Source organism: Dama dama, chromosome 22 (assembly GCF_033118175.1).
Source record: "Dama dama isolate Ldn47 chromosome 22, ASM3311817v1, whole genome shotgun sequence".
Classification (NCBI taxonomy): Eukaryota; Metazoa; Chordata; class Mammalia; order Artiodactyla; family Cervidae; genus Dama; species Dama dama.
This window is the reverse complement of record NC_083702.1, coordinates 59,673,386-59,691,100: the sequence shown is the minus strand read 5'-3', so window position 1 is coordinate 59,691,100 and position 17,715 is coordinate 59,673,386. Positions and strand designations below refer to the sequence as shown.

The 17,715-nt window shown below is 36.5% G+C and overlaps 2 pseudogenes; one reads left to right on the top strand and one right to left on the bottom strand.

The window, feature by feature from the left end:
• The first annotated feature begins 1,225 nt into the window (after window positions 1-1,225).
• LOC133043391 (olfactory receptor 6C70-like) lies at window positions 1,226-2,146 on the top strand (annotated as a pseudogene).
• A 5,208-nt stretch (window positions 2,147-7,354) lies between these two features.
• Window positions 7,355-10,215, bottom strand: LOC133043172 (olfactory receptor 6C2-like; annotated as a pseudogene).
• Between the last annotated feature and the right edge of the window lie 7,500 nt (window positions 10,216-17,715).

Sequence of the window (17,715 nt, the reverse complement as noted above, 5' to 3'; positions counted from 1 at the left end):
TCCTATATGAAGTAACAGGCTAAATCATGTAGAAGGAAAAATATTATGTATGCAATAAGGAAAAGAAGAAAAGCTTCAGAACAGGCAAAAATACTGACTGGCAAAATAATTGCTGAGAAGGAAGGTAATTTACATTAATTTATTTTAAAATGAAGAAAACATTGTATACTCTATGATGTAGTCTATTTTCCTTTTTTTGCAGTGCTTATATTCTAAGTTTATTTGGAAATAGTCAACCTATTTCACAGATGGTTGATAAAGAAAGATTTCTTCAGAGTAGGAGGGGAATGAAGTTCATCATCGAGTATATTTTAGTTGAATATATGGCTGTAAAATATATAACCAATTAGTACTCTGATTTCACTAAAATTCTTTTACTTTTATACAAATATTAGAGAATAAAATATGTTTTATTGAAAGATTTCCTTTTCATGAAAAACATATATGCACTGTAATTTAATACCTGATTAAAAGATAATTTAATGGCAAGTGATGTTAGACTCTGAATCTGTGTAACTGGGTGGAGATTGTGATGATCTTTTCTGTGTTTTCTCTTTTATTACTTGGTCTCCATTACATGCAGGAAAATGTTGAAGTTCTAAATGCATTGTAATTTTTTGCAAATGTGATTGTATCTGCTTTATATTCATTTTCAATTTTTCCTAGATTCGACAGGTATTTATTTTGCTGTGGTACTACACACGTATGTTCCCTTTTTCTCTTGTCCTTTCTAGGCCTTCATCAGTAGTTCCTAGGGAAGTCGCTTCTCTAGGTGACTAATTGGGCTTAAATCAAATGGCCCTTTAATATGAAATCTAAAGTAGCAGAATTTAACTGTAGGTTTTAATTCACTTCACTGGTATAATTTTGTTTTGATGAAGTTAATTAAAAATGAATGAATTATTTTTGAAATCTGAACCAAGGATTTATTTAATTTATTTAACAATGGACAAATTGGAATCAGTTGTAATTGCCTGGAAGTTTGTAAATAAGGCTGAAAAAAAACAACTCTTATGGATTTTATAGGTCAATTTCCAAAACTGAGTTGACTTCGGTAATAATAGTATTTGCAGCACAGTTCTAGAGCGTATCTTCAAACTGAGCCAAATGTTTGTGCACTTGTATCCTTTAATATATCATATCTTAAAGATAAATCTATTCCTGTAGTTTCTTATTTTTATACCTTTTTTTATTACAAGAAATTGTTCGAAATCACAGAGGATAAATGAAGAACCATACAAGGCACAGAGTTGATCCTTCTGGGACTGACAGATCATTCCCAGTTACACATCCTAATTTTTTTGGTTCTGCTTCTAAATTACATGTTGAGCATGATCGGAAACTTAACCATCTTTGCCCTCACTCTGTTGGATTCCCATCTCAAGACCCCGATGTATTTCTGCCTCCGTAATTTCTCTTTCCTGGAAATTTCGTTCACAAGTGCTTGCATCCCCGGATCCCTAATCACCACTGTGAACAGAGAAAAGACGGTTTCTTACACTGGTTGCTTGGCTCAGTTATTTTTTACATATTCTTGGAAGTTACAGAATTTTGCCTTCTGGCGGCTATGTCCTATGACCGCTATGTTGCCATTTGCAAGCCTTTGCATTGTACATCCATCATGAGCAGCACAATTTGTCATCAGATGGTACTCAGTTCTTGGGCAACTGGCTTCCCGGTCATTTTCCCTCCACTGATTTTGGTTCTTCACCTGGATTTCTGTGATTCAAATGTCATTGATCATTTCATTTGTGATATTTCTCCTATCCTACAACTTTCTTGCTCAGACACACATTTACTAGAAATGATTGCATTTTTATTAGCTGCGATAATCCTTGTGGTCACACTGCTATTGGTAATTCTTTCTTACTCTTACAACATCAAGACAATTCTAAAACTCCCTTCAGCTCAACAAAAGAAGAAAGCCTTTTCTACCTGCTCTTCTCACATGATCGTTGTATCCATCACTTACGGTAGTTGTGTATTCATCTACATAAAGCCTTCAGCAAATGAAGCAAAGGAGTGGCTGTATTAAATACTTCAGTTGCCCCTTTGTTGAACCCATTCATTTATACTCTCAGGAACCAGCAAGTTAAACAAGCCTTCAGATGTATTTAGAAAGATATTTTCTGCTTCAGGCAAGTAATATTGTTTATTGAAATAATCAACATGAAAGCATACAAGAAACATTGAAAAAAAGCTATTTTGATGCTTCTAGTACAAGAATTGATCAATAATATTTAATTTATTTTTATCACTTATGCTTACCTGAGCTTAGAAACCCTTTCCATTCTATATATCTGAATTTAACTTTCTGTTCTTCAAAATAAAGTATTTCTGTGTTAGAAATATAAAATTGCAAAATGTATTTTCCTTAATAGCATGTTAGAATAAAATGAATGGAGGGATTTGGTTGTATTATGATATATAAATTTTTGGAGTATTGTATTTCTTAAGTAATTTAAATGAATGTTCCATGATTCACTTAAAAGCCATAGTTTTAAAAATTCTTAAACTGAATTATTAAATATACTTAAGAATCTCCAAGAGATCTTATTCTTTATAAGTGTAATGTAGAGCATTATTTTGTAAACTTTTTTTGAATCATTTTTAAAATTTTTGTCAGCTTAGTAAACAAGAATAATTTCCTATTTTTAAATTGAAACATGGTTGATTTATAATGTTGTATTAGTTTCAGGTGTACAGCAAAATAATTAAGTTATATATGTTCTTTTTTCAGTCTCTGTTCCCTTGTAGGTTATTGCAAAATATGCACACAGTTTCCTGTGTTGTACAGTAGGTCCTTGTTGGTTATATATTTTTATTATAATAGTGTGCACATGTTATGACAAACTCCTAATTTACCCCTTCTTTCCTCTTCGGTTAATGTAAGTTTGTTTTTTGTGTCTGTGAGTTTATTTGGTTTTGTAAGTTAATCTGTATCATTTTTTTTTAATCCACATATAAGCAATTGTGTGTCATGACTGCGTGCTCAGTTGTGTCCGACTCTTTGTGCCTCTGTGGACTGTACCCACCAGGCTCCTCTGTGCACCCGATTTGCAAGCAAGAATACTGCAGTGGGTTGCTATTTCCTACTCTAGGGCATCTTCCTGAACCTGTGTCTCCTCTGTCTCCTGCGTTGCAGGCCGGTTTTTACCACTTGAGCCATATCATTTGATACTTGTCTTTCTCTGTCTGGCTTACTTCACTCATTGTGATAATCCCTAGGTTCATTCATGCTGCTGCAAATGGCAAAATAGCATTATTTCATTTTGCTTTAATGGCTGAATAATATTTCATTGTGTGTATATGTACCACACTTTTTTTCATGCAGTCATTTGCTGATGAGAGTTTAGTTTGTGTCCATGTAAGGACTGTTGTAAATAGTTTTGAAATGAATTTTGCGATGCATGTGTCTTTTCAAATTTTAGTTTACTCTAGGTATGCCCCCGAAGTAGGATTGCCAATTCATACATTAGTTCTATTTTTAGGTTTTTTTTAGAAACCTCCATACCGTTTTTCAGTGACTGCACGAACTCACATTCCCATCAACAACGTAGGAGTCTTCTCTTCTCTCCACACCCTCTCCAGCACTATTGTTTGTAGATTTTTTGATGATGGCTATTCTGACTAGTATGAGGTGGTACCTCATTGTAGTTTTGATTTGCATTTCTCTAGTAATCAGTGATTTTCAACATCTTTTCGTGTGCCTTTTAGCCATCTGTATGTCTTCTTTGGATTAATATCTATTTAGATCTTCTGCCCATGTTTTGATTGGGTTGTTTATTTCTTAGATATTGAGCTGTGTGAGCTATTTATATATTTTTAGAAATTAATCCTTTGCTGGTCACATCATTTGCAAATATTTTGCCCCATTCTATTGATTTTCTTTCTTGTGTTTATTGTTTCCTTTGCTGTGCAAATCTTCTAAGTTTATCTGGGTCCCATTTGTTTATTTCTGTTTTAATTACCATTACCATCACCATTTCCATTCCATTACCATTTAATTCCTTTCCCATCAAATTGGCCTGCTGCCTAGGTCCACCAGGGCTGACCTGGTGCCTGTGTCTGCAGGTGTGTGCCTGGAGCCTGGGTCCCCTGGGGCAGGTCTGACATCTGAATCCATTATGGCAATCCTGGCACCCAGGTGCCCAAGGAAGATCTGGTGCAGGATGGGGCATGAGCCTGGGTCTGCAAGAGGTGGTGGGATGCTATGTTGAGCCTGGTGCCTGGGGATGGACCTGCTCTGGAGCCTGTGGGGACCATCCTGGTGTTGGGGTCCACTAGGGTGCTCTGGCACCCATGTCTCTGGAAGCATGCCTGGTCTTAGACTGCTGTATTGGTTCTCGAGCCTGTGTACATGGGGGTGGACCTTCAGCTTAAGTCTGTGAGGGGCATTCCTGGAGAATGGGAACACAGGGGCAAGTCTGGATCTTGGACCCACATGGGCTGTTGGTGCTGGAGCAGGCACTGGCCTAGAGCTTTGGGCCATGGGCCCAGCCTGGCATAGGAGGTAGCTGTGTGACCCTGATGCTGGGGTTCACTGTGAGGTCAGTTTCTCAATGCTATCTGTAATGCTGTCTCCCAGGCTATAGCCCTCATGATGCCCCAAATGAAACATAACTCACAACTCTCACATTGTGCATTATTTTTTCAGTCTACAATACTCTTTTCAATAAGTGGTACTGGACTTCAGCATCAAGCTCATCCATGAACTCATCAGATGGTGAGCCCAGAACCTCTGGGAGGGCTGGGTGGTGATGGGCTTTCCCTCTCAAAGCCAGTCTGTGAAGCTTGGAAGTGGTGCCCACTTCTTCAAATGAACAGACATCAACAAAGGCCACAGTCATCACAAACACTTAGGGAAACATAACACCAAAAAAAAAAAAAAAAAAGTGCTAGTAAGCAATCCTAACCAAATGGACCTTCTCTGTATTCAGCTTTCTTAGCCTTCTTTCTCTCAAGCTACAATGCTGCCACCATTTTACATTTTTAACCTCCATGTTAAAAGGATGCTACTTTTCAACACAATAAAATCTCAGGAGCTCAAATATTAATTACTTATTATCATTGTTTTGATGGGCTTCCCAAATGGGTCAGCAGTAAAGAAAACACCTGCAATTTAGGAGACGAAGTTTCGATCCCTGGTTGGGAAAGATCTCCTGGAGGAAGAAATGGCAACCTACTCTTGTTTTCTTGCCTGGAGAATCCCATGGACAGAGAAGCTTGGTGGTCTATAGTCCATGGGGTTGCAAAGAGTTAGATGTGACCGTGTGACACTTAAAATTCCACATATAAAGAAATCGGAGCAACTTTTGGCTCCTACTCCTATACTTTCTGAATTTTACATATTGATGTCCTGAACTTGTTCTTGTTTTAACATATAGCTTTTACAGGACATTATCTAAATTAAGTAATTAAAATCATTCATCTCTTTTGAAATTATATATAATGAATAATTATATTCATCATTTATTAACTTATTAGCCACACATTTCTAAGTGTCACATAATTATTCTGGTTTTAATAATGACTACTTTAGAGTCTCTTGTGCAGATTTGTTTATTCTGATATTTCTCATAGTGACTTTAGTATCTAAGAGCTCTCTGTTGTATATTTCATGAGGTCATGTTGATGATTTATGTTTCAAAGTTGCAGGGAGGTGATAGTTCCAATTTTTTCTTGTGTTCCTTCTTATCAAAACATACATTCCTTAATATGCTGCAATAGGACAGATCATGCTATATAAAGTCTATTACATAAATTCTGAAATGTTTAGACAGCAGTTTTTCTTTGATATCAATATAGTAATTTAACAGAGATAATTAGGCATAGTGATAACTTAAGAGTGTACTATTACAGGTAAAGATCTCTCCTATTAGCTGGTGTGTATACTTTCAATTACAGTGTCTTTCAATTACTTTCATTTATTTTTCAATTACAATGTTTTTTCCTGTCCCTGCCCCACAAAAACCACATTGCTGCTTGATAGGTAATGTACTGTAGCAGTTTAAACATGACTTGAAATTAAAATCCAGACTCCAATCTTTGCTACCTGTATTATATTAGTTAATTTACTTAGTCTTCTTCTGTCTACATTTTAATATAACTGAAACATATTTATGGGATTGGTAAAGGCAGAATTATGCCAATAGAAATAATTTAAAAGAATATTGGCTATTTCAAAACCCACTTTACAATTAAAAATAAATCTTTTCTGAGGTTTTCATTTAACATCAGGCATGATTTTTCAAATTTTTAAAATGGTGGGTTTTTTTGTTTGTTTGTTTGTTTTGTTTTGTTTTGGTCTTTTTTGTTCCTTAGTCAGTAGAAGTAATTGTTTACTTTCAATGAAAATAATGAAAAAGTGAATGTATTATCAGGGAAGGTCTTCTTTCTTTCTTCATTCCTTCCTTTTTTTTTTTTTTTAATTGACAAGCACACTGTTACTTGCTTCAGATTCTAAGTTATCAAATTTAGTGATACTATCTTCAATTGTTCCCTTGATCATAATTACAACATTTACTTTCTTTTGTAACTTTCTATTTCTGTTGTTTAGGATACCTCTGATAGCTTTTAAAATCATTCAGTTGCCCTTGTGTTAATACGTAGTTGTCCTATGAGCATTTAAAATTTAATATTCTAAATCACTCATACATCTATTCTAATTTTGTAACTCATAATAAGTGATGTTATGTTTAAATTTCTTTTAAATTAGATGCATCCCTTTTAAGTGAATAGAAACTATATAGCTAATACATCTTATCAGTGATTGTGAAGTTTCTCCCAGTTTTTAGAATCCAGATCATTGTGAAACACCCACTGATATATTTAATTCCTGTTTGTTGTTTCATTATTTTAATTAGCCTGGAATATCTATTTGGACAAATTTATTTTTAGTACATTTTTATTGTTTTTGACTTCTGTTTTATTTGAGTCTTAGATTTATGGTCTTAATTTTTATAATTTTATTTTAGAGTACTATTAGTAAAATTAGTATTATTATTACATAATGTATCTTCTAAATAATTTATGTGCTTTAAATATTATTACTTTCCTACTTCTCTTAGATCATTGAAGACAAGACTAGGTCAGCAGTGGAGACAAGTTTAATTACTTGGAAGTATATTTTATAGCTTCACAATAAAAGAAAACACCATGCATGAGTTTGGTTTGACAGAAGTTTAATTAAGGTGAGATTAGGAAACAGTATTAAATGACTTTGAGACGGATAAAGTGATGAAATGATAGGTACAAAGCAATGAAATAATTAGAAGCTGTAGTTAAATATTTAGAAGAGTTTCATTCTACTCTGATGAAAACTTGGATTCTTTTGGGAGGAATGTACTCCTCTTCATGGAGTTAGTGAGAGCTTCTTTGCTTGCTTACTCCTCAGGGTGCAAATGAAGGGGCTCAACAAAGGGCACAGAGTGGTGGGCACTGGGCCACCTCTCCCTTTGCGGGGGTCTGACACAGATGAAGATACAGCTTCCACATGTGATGGAAACTACAATCATGTGGGATGAGCAGGTAGAGAAGGCCTTTTTCCTTTGTTGGACTGAGGGAAACCTCAGAATTGTCCTAATGATGTATGTGTAGGACAGGAATACACACACTAGGGTGATAATGAGGGCAAATACAGCTACAAGGATAATCATTTGTTCTATTACCCATGTATCTGAGCACGAGATCTTTAGGAGGGGACCTGCATTGCATCTAATATGATCAATGGCATTGGGATCATGGAATTTCAGTTGGAAGCCCAAGCTAGGGGTGGAACAATGATCATCAAATGTGAAACCCAACAGCTGAGGACAAAGAAGGTGCAGACTCTATTGTTCATGATGATCATGTAATGCAGGGGTTTACAGATGGCCATAGTGGTCATAGCAACATGGCTGCCAGCAGAACAAATTCTGTTGCTCCCAACAGAATAATAAAAAAATTTGACTTGTGCAAGCACTGTAGGAGATGGTATGATATACTGTACATAAACCTAGGAATATAGACAGTGGTAAATGAGACTTCCAAGAAGGAAAAATTTCTGAGGAAGAAGCACATAGGAGTTTTAAGATGGGAGTCTACCAATGTGAGTGTGATGATCATCAAGTTCCCTGTTACACTCAACAGGCAAGTGAGAAATAGAAAGATGAAAAGCAGGATTTGCAGTTGTGGGTCATCTGTCAGTCCCAGGAGGATGAAAGTTGTTATTGCTGTGTGATTTTTCACCACTGAGTTTTGAAATCTATCCAGTTGACAAGTGGAAATCAAAGAGATTTTATGAAGAGGTTGGTATATGAATTCTGTAGCAAAACACTTTGTAGTTACAGCCAAACAAGCCAGTCTATATTTACTTATCCCTTCACATCAGTCTACATTTAGTCATCCCTTCACATCAGTCTACGTTTATTTATGCCTTCACATTGGTCTACATTTAGCTAGCCCTTCACATTGTAATCAGTATCATCACTGGTCTGACGGTCTTTCTGAATTTACAAATGTGAGAGTGAATTATTCCTTTAGGATTTATGCTATTATCAAATCAACTTTTTCTCAGATCAGTGTTTGCCCCTCAAAATGTACAAATGTTTGTTAATTCATGATGTGGACTAAATTTACAAAAAAGTAGGGAAAAAAGATGATACTATTTCATGTGTATTTAATTTTTTTTTTAATCCAAGACAAACTTTGGATATGGGATGTATCCAGATGATGAAGATGAATTCTCTTCAACTGTTACTTTCCAAGGATTCTTTAAAGGGTAAGATGTATTTCTCTTGGAAAACAGAGAAGAATGATGACAAAACAGAAGCTTGGATCATAACACTTTCCTCTCTCCATTTATTCTTTTCTACTTGTTTTCCTATTCTTAATTCATAGTTGGTTTCAAGCACTACTATTTTATCTATTGGAGAAGGAAATGGCAACCCACTTGAGCATTCTTGCCTGGAGAATCCCATGGACAGAGGAGTCTGCTGGGTTACTGTCCTTGGGGTCGCAAAGAGTTGGACATGACTGAACCCTCATTTTATCTATAATGTGAAGAAAGATTGTATTATTTGCAAAGAAATATGCTCATGTGCATTCATGTTATTTTTCAGGTAATTGACTGTGGTTCCTGAAGCTCTGAAGTGACAGCTTTTTAAATATCATCAAAATTATTCTCCCATGCCGTGCCTATTTTCATTATGTTTTCAATGCCTTTGGCAAGATATTAGTGTCTTGTCTTCTCATCTCATTCCTGCTCAGTTTATGCTTTAAGCTTCTTCAACCTGACATTCAATTCCGGTGACCCATTGCTCTTCTAACACCTATAAGGCTTTTATTGCATTTGAAATCAATGGCACATTTTTGTAGCTATTTTACCTGTAGCCAAATGTTCTTTAAATTAAATATCAGTCATTGTTCACATGTCAGAGTACTAACCACTATATGATCATAGGCAAGCAACTGGTGACCCAATTAGTCATTTTTCAAAGGGATTACATATCATCATTCTGATTTTTCTAACCTTGAATCTCTTTTTTTTTACACAGTCATGAGTTTGAGAAAACTCTGGGAGACAGTGAAAGACAGGAAAGCCTGGTGTGCTGCAGTTCATGGGGTTGCAAAGAGTCGGACACAATTTAGCAACTGAATAGTAACAATTTGGTAGGTAGGTTATGTTTCCAGAATTGGACATGACTTAGTGGTTGAACAACAACAATGCCTTCCGAATTTACAAAGATACACTAGCATCCATATACATATATTTGCACTTATGACACATACAACTTTTCCGTAAACGTCTTGTTATTTCTAGAGTACATGGTTCCTCTGTGAATTTTTAATTTTTTAATTGTAGCAAATCTCCAAAAGTGTTCCAGTATATTTATTGAAAAAAAAAATATGCCTATAAGTGGACCCACACAGTTCAAAATCTCATTATTCAGGATTCAACTGAACAATATTAGTGGTATATTAGCACTGGATTGGTTTCTTTTGCCCTGATTCTCTATTCGGAGCCAAATCTAGAACGGACTTTCTATTACATCTGGGACGTTGGAGTACAGTTGAGTTTTTAAAATATAGTAGAAATCTCAAGAGTTTGGAATCAGACACCCTCGAAAAAGAACTCTGACTTATACAGAAATTCATAACAATATTCAGTAAATTATCAACTTCATAGTTATTATTTAGCTGTTACTCATACTGCAAAATAGCTTCCTGCTCCATTTTCGCAGCCACTGATCTCATTCTCTCGTGAACTATGACTAAATCACAGTTACACAATTAATATTGCTTCTCTTACTAGAGAAGAAATATTATTTGGAAAGGAGAACAAAATGTTAATTCTGATTGTCTTCAGTTTCGTTCAGTTCAGCTCAGTCATGTCCAACTCTTTGCGACCCCATGGACTGCAGCATGACAGGCTTCCCTGTCTATAACCAACTCCCAGAGCTTGCTCAAACTCACGTTCATCGAGTCAGTGATGCCATCCAAGCATCTCATCCTCTGTCACCTGCTTCTCTTCCTGCCTTCAATCTTTCCCAATATCAGGGTCTTTTCCTTTTTTTTTTTTTTTTTTTTTTATGTTTCTTACTACTTTGATTTATTCTTTCCCAATTATTTTTATTAGTTGGAGGCTAATTACTTTACAATATTGTAGTGGTTTTTGACATACATTGACATGAATCAGACATGGATTTACATGTGTTCCCCATGCTGAACGCCCCCCCCCCCCCCATCTCCCTCCCCATCCCATCCCTTTGGGACATCCCAGTGCACCAATCCTGAGCACTTGTCTCATGCATCCAACCTGGACTGGCGATCTGTTTCACACTTGATAATATACATGTTTCGATGCTGTTCTCTCAGATCATCCCACACTCGCCTTCTCGCATAGAGTCCAAAAGTCTGTTCTATATATCTGTTGTCTCTTTTTCTGTCTTGCATATAGGTTACCGTTACCATCTTTCTAAATTCCATATATATGTGTTAGTATACTGTATTGGTGTTTTTCTTTCTGGCTTACTTCTTTCTGTATAATGGACTCCAGTTTCATCCATCTCATTAGAACTGATTCAAATGAATTCTTTTTAATGGCTGAGTAATATTCCATAGTGTATATGTACCACAGCTTTCTTATCCATTCGTCTGCTGATGGGCATCTAGGTTGCTTCCATGTCCTGGCTATTATAAACAGTGTTGCGATGAACATTGAGGTGCACGTGTCTCTTTCAGATCTGGTTTCCTTGGTGTGTATGCCCAGAAGTGGGATTGCTGGGTCATATGGCAGTCCTATTTCCAGTTTTTTAAGGAATCTCCACACTGTTCTCCATAGTGGTTGTACTAGTTTGCATTCCCACCAACAGTGTAAGAGGGTTCCCTTTCCTCCACACCCTCTCCAGCATTTATCGTTTGTAGACTTTCGGATAGCAGCCATCCTCACTGGCGTGTAATGGTACTTCCTCGTGGTTTTGATTTGCATTTCTCTGATAATGAGTGATGTTGAGCATCTTTTCATGTGTTTGTTAGCCATCTGTATGTCTTCTATGGAGAAATGTCTGTTTAGATCTTTGGTCCATTTTTTGATTGGGTCATTTATTTTTCTGGAATTGAGCTGCAGGAGTTGCTTGTGTATTTTTTGAGATTAATTCTTTGTTTCTTCATTTGCTATTATTTTCTCCCATTCTGAAGGCTTTCTTTTCACCTTGCTTATAGTTTCCTTTGTTGTGCAAAAGCTTTTAAGTTTCATTAGGTCCCATTTGTTTATTTTTGCTTTTATTTCCAATATTCTGGGAGGTGGGTCATAGAGGATCCTGCTGTGATTTATGTCGCAGAGTGTTTTGCCTATGTTCTCTTCTAGGAGTTTTATAGTTTCTGGTCTTACATTTAGATCTTTAATCCATTTTGAGTTTATTTTTGTGTGTGGAGTTAGAAAGTGTTCTAGTTTCATTCTTTTACAAGTGGTTGACCAGTTTTCCCAGCACCACTTGTTAAAGAGGTTGTCTTTTTTCCATTGTATATTCTTGCCTCCTTTGTCAAAGATAAGGTGTCCGTAGGTATTCAGATTTATCTCTGGGCTTTCTATATTGTTCCATTGATCTATATTTCTGTCTTTTTGCCAGTACCATACTGTCTTGATGACTGTGGCTTTGTAGTAGAGCCTGAAGTCAGGCAGGTTGATTCCTCCAGTTCCATTCTTCTTTCTCTAGATTGCCTTGGCTATTCGAGGATTTTTGTATTTCCATACGAATTGTGAAATTATTTATTCTAGTTCTGTGAAAAATGCCATTGGTAGCTTGATAGGGATTGCATTGAATCTATAGATTGCTTTGGGTAGTATAGCCATTTTGACAATATTGATTCTTCCAATCCATGAACATGGTATATTTCTCCATCTATTTGTGTCCTCTTTGATTTCTTTCAGCACTGTTTTATAGTTTTCTATGTATAGGTCTTTTGTTTCTTTAGGTAGATATACTCCTAAGTATTTTATTCTTTTTGTTGCAATTGTGAGTGTTATTGTTTCCTTAATTTCTCTTTCTGTTTTCTCATTGTTAGTGTATTTCTGGATTTCTGTCTTAATTTTATATCCTGCAACTTTACTATATTCATTGATTAGCTCTAGTAATTTTCTGATAGAGTCTTAAAGGTTTTCTATGTAGAGGATCATGTCATCTGCAAGCAGTGAGAGCTTCACTTCTTCTTTTCCTATCTGGATTCTTTTTATTTCTTTTTCAGCTTTTATTGATGTGGTCAAAACTTCCAAAACTCTGTTGAATTGTAGTGGTGAGATTGGACACCTTTGTCTTTTTACTGATTTTAGGGGAAATGCTTTCAATTTTTCACCATTGAGGATAATGTTTGCTGTGGGTTTGTCATATATAGCTTTTATTATGTTGAGGTATCTTCCTTCTATGCCTGGTTTCTGGGGAGTTTTTATCATAAATGGATGTTGAACTTTGTCAAAGGCTTTTTCTGCATCAACTGAGATAATCATATGGTGTGTATCTTTCAATTTGTTAATGTGGTGCATTACACTGATTGATTTGAGGATATGAAAGAATCCTTGCATTTCTGGGATAAAGCCCACTTGGTCATCATGTATGATCTTTTTAATATGTTGTTGAATTCTGTTTGCTAGAATTTTGTTAAGGATTTTTGCATCTATGTTCATCAGTGATATTGGCCTGTAGTTTTCTTTTCTTGTGGCATCTTTGTCTGGTTTTGGTATTAGGGTGATGGTGGCCTCATAGAATGAATTTGGAAGTTTACCTTCTTCTGCAATTCTGTAAGATAGGTGTTAGCTCTTCTCTAAATTTTTGGTAGAATTCAGCTGTGAAGCCATCTGGTCCTGAGCTTTTGCTTGCTGGAAGATTTCTGATTACAGTTTTGATTTCTGTGCTTGTGATGGGTCTGTTAAGATTTTCTATTTCTTCCTGGTTCGGTTTTGGAATGTTATACTTTTCTAAGAATTTGTCCATTTCTTCCAAGTTGTCCGTTTTATTGGCACAGAGATGCTGGTAGTAGTCTCTTATGATCCTTTGTATTTCAGTGTTGTCTGTTGTGATCTCTCCATTTTCATTTCTAATTTTGTTGATTTGGTTCTTCTCCCTTTGTTTCTTACTAAGTCTCATTAACAGTTTCTCAATTTTGTTTATCTTTTCAAAAAACCAGCTTTTAGCTTTGTTGATTTTTACTATGGTCTCTTTAGTTTCTTTTGCATTTATTTCTGCCCTAATTTTTAAGATTTTTTTCCTTCTACCAACCCTGGGGTTCTTCATTTCTTCCTTCTCTAGTTGCTTTAGTTGTAGAGTTAGGTTGTTTATTTGACTTTTTTCTTGTTTCTTGATGTAAGCCTGTAATGCTATGAACCTTCCCCTTAGCACTACTTTTACAGTGTCCCATAGGTTTTGGGTTGTTGTGCTTTCATTTTCATTCATTTCTATGTATATTTTGAATTTTTTATTTCTTCTGTGATTTGTTGGTTATTCAGAAGCGTTTTATTTATCCTTCATATGTTGGAGTTTTTCTTTTTTAATTGTTTTGTTGGAATTTTTGATAGGGTTTTTTTTTTTTTTTTTCTGTAATTGAGATCTAATCTTACTGCATTGTGGTCAGAAAAGATGACTGGAATAATTTCAATTTATTTGAATTTACCAAGGCTAGATTTATGGCCCAGGATGTGGTCTATTCTGGAGAAGGTCCCGTGTGTACTTGAGAAAAAGGTGAAATTGATTGTTTTGGGCTGAAATGTCCTATAGATATCAATTAGGTCTAGCTGGTCCATTGTGCCATTTAAAGTTTGTGTTTCCTTGTTAATTTTCTGTTTAGTTGACCTATCTGTAGGTGTGAGTGGGGTATTAAAGTCTCCCACTGTTATTGTGTTATTGTTAATTTCCCCTTTCATACTCGTTAGCATTTGCCTTACATATTGCGGTGCTCCTATGTTGGGTGCATATGTATTTATAATTGTTATATCTTCTTTGATTAATCCTTTGATCATTATGTAGTGTCCTTCTTTGTCTCTTTTCACAGCCTTTATTTTAAAGTCTATTTTATCTGATATGAGTATTGCGACTCCTGCTTTCTTTTGGTCTCCATTTGACTGAAATATTTTTTTCCAGCCCTTCACCTTCAGTCAGTATGTGTCCCTTGTTTTGAGGTGGGTCTCTTGTAGACAGTATATATAGGGGTCTTGCTTTTGTATCCATTTAGCCAGTCTTTGTCTTTTGGTTGGGGCATTCAATCCATTTACATTTAAGGTAATTATTGATAGGTATGGTCCCGTTGCCATTTACTTTGTTGTTTTTGGGTTCGTGTTTATACAACCTTTCTGTGTTTCCTGTCTAGAGAAGATCCTTTAGCATTTGTTGAAAAGCTGGTTTGGTGGTGCTGAATTCTCTCAGCTTTTGCTTGTCTATAAAGCTTTTGAATTCTCCTTCATATCTGAATGAGATCCTTGCTGGGTACAGTAATCTGGGCTGTAGGTTATTCTCTTTCATTACTTTAAGTATGTCCTGCCATTCCCTTCTGGCCTGGAGAGTTTCTATTGATAGATCAGCTGTTATCTTTATGGGAATCCCTTTGTGTGTTATTTGTTGTTTCTCCCTTGCTGCTTTTAATATTTGTTCTTTGTGTTTGATCTTTGTTAATTTGATTAATTCATGTCTTGGGGTGTTTCACCTTGGGTTTATCCTGTTTGGGACTCTCTGGGTTTCTTGGACTTGTGTAACTATTTCCTTCCCCATTTTAGGGAAGTTTTCAGCTATAATCTCCTTGAGTATTTTCTCATGGCCTTTCTTTTTGTCTTCTTCTTCTGGGACTCCTATGATTTGAATGTTGGGGAGTTTCACATTGTCCCAGAGGTCCCTGAGGTTGTCCTCATTTCTTTTGATTCTTTTTTTCTCTTTTCCTCTCTGCTTCATTTATTTCCACCATTTTATGTTTTACCTCACTTATCCTATCTTCTGCCTACGTTATTCTACTCTTGGTTCCCTCCAGAGTGTTTTTTTATCTCATTTAATGCATTATTCATTTTTAATCAACTTTTTTTATTTCTTCTATGTCCTTGTTAAACATTTCTTGCATCTTCTCAACCCTTGTCTCCAAGATATTTATCTGTAATTCCATTTCATTTTCAAGATTTTGGATCATTTTTATTATCATTATTCTAAATTTTTTTTTTTTCACATAGATTCCCTATCTCACCCTCTTTTGTTTGGCTTGGTGGGCATTTTTCATGTTCCTTTACCTGCTGGGCATTTCTCTGCCTTTTCATCTTGTTTAGATTGCTGTGTTTGGAGTGGCTTCTGTATCCTGGTGGTCTGTGGTTCCTTTTTACTGTGGAGGTTTCTCACAGGGGGTGGAGTTGGACGATTGGCTTGTCAAGGCTTTCTGGTTAGGGAAGCTTGCGTCGGTGTTCTGGTGTGTGGAACTAGATTTCTTCTCTCTGGAGTGCAATGAAGTGTCCAGTAGTGAGTTTTGAGATGGGTCTATGTGTTTGGTGTGACTTTGGGCAGCCTGTATGTTGACACTCAGGGCTATGTTCCTGCATTGCTGGAGAATTTGTGTGGTATGTCTTGCTCTTGAACTTATTGGCTCTTGGGTGGTGGTTGGCTTCAGTGTAGGTATGGAGGCTTTTGGATGATCTCTTATTACTTAATGTTCCCTGTAGTCAGGAGTTTTCTGGTGTACTCAGGTTTTGGGCTTAAATCTCCTGCCTCTGGATTTCAGTCTTATTCTTCCAGTAGCCTCAAGACTTCTCCAACTATACAGCACTGATAATAAAACTTCTAGGTTAATAGTGAAAAGATTCTCCACAGTGAGGGACACCCAGAGAGGTTCACAGAGTTACATGAAGAAGAGGAGAGGGAGGAAGGAGATCGAGACAAGCAGGAGGAGAAAAAGTGGGACGCAAGAGGAGAGAGACAGATCTATGCAGTACTCTGTTCCCTAAGTGTTCTCCATAGCCCAGAACACTCACAGATTCACAGAATAGGATTGAGAAGAGAAGGGGGAGGGAGGAAATAGAGGTGATCTGGGGGAGAAAAAGGAGAGTCAAAAGGGGGAGAGAGTGATCATCACACTCCTGAGTAAAAATGGGTACTGAATATTGGATTCTTAAATGTCCAAAATTAATATCAAATACTGAAATACAAAGATTAAAAATCTAGAGTAGAGGTTAGACTCTTAAAAATGCAATATTAAAAACAAAAACAAAAAATTTAAGAAATATATATGAAGTTCGCTTTAAAAATTGGGTCTTTTTTTTTTTTTTTTTTTTGCAAGGTTATAGTGAAATGAAAATGAAAATTAAGAAGTAATAGAGGAGTAATAGAGGACTTTAAAAGAAAACAAAAGAAAAAGAGAAAAAAATTTTAAAAATTAATTAAAAATAGTAAAAAATATATGAAAATGAAAATTAAGGAGTAATAGAGGAGTAATAGGAAATTTTAAAAGAAAATAAAAGAGAAAAAGTTTTAAAAAATGAAAAAAACAATTTGTAATTTAAAAAAAATAGTAAAAATATATCTAGGAATTTCTCTGGAGCTGTTGCAGGCAGTGTGGGTTCGGTTCAGTTTCAGATAGCTCCTTGTTCCAGCTTACACTTCTCGATATCTATAGGCCCCATTCAGTGTAGTCGGTTTTAAATACAGGTATTTTAATCTGTTGTACCAGTCACTTCTGAAGCGGTTCCCTTTGTTTATTTGGCTTCTGTTTGCAGGTCTCTTCCGTGTCTAATTTCCTCCCTGACACAAGCGGGCGGAGGTGGTCTCTTGTTCAGGTTTGCAGGTTCAGTTGTGCTGTGGGGAGGGAGGGGCGCTGCAGACAAATATCACTGGCGTGTGTGGGGCGCACTCGCAGTATTCCGGCCACACTGGGTTTGCCCCCGCTCACAGCGCGTGTGCTTCCCCCGTCTACACTGCTCAGGCTCCAGGCTGCTCTATAGGGAGCGGGCCCTGCGTGGTGTGCAGTTCCAGTTTTCAGGTACTTCAGAACAGCGCGAACTCGGTTGGGCCTGCGTTTTGTACCTTCCGTGGCCTGAGCAGCTCAGGCAGCCAGGAGCTTGACGAACGCACTCTCCCTGGGTGCAGTACGCCTTATCCCCTCCGTGGTCCCAGCCTCAGTTTCCGCTCGCGCTGGTCAGGTGCACCTTGTGTCTGGTTCTGGGGAGCTGGTCTCTAGCTGCGACCCTCCCCGTGGATGTCAACCATCCAGAATCTCAGG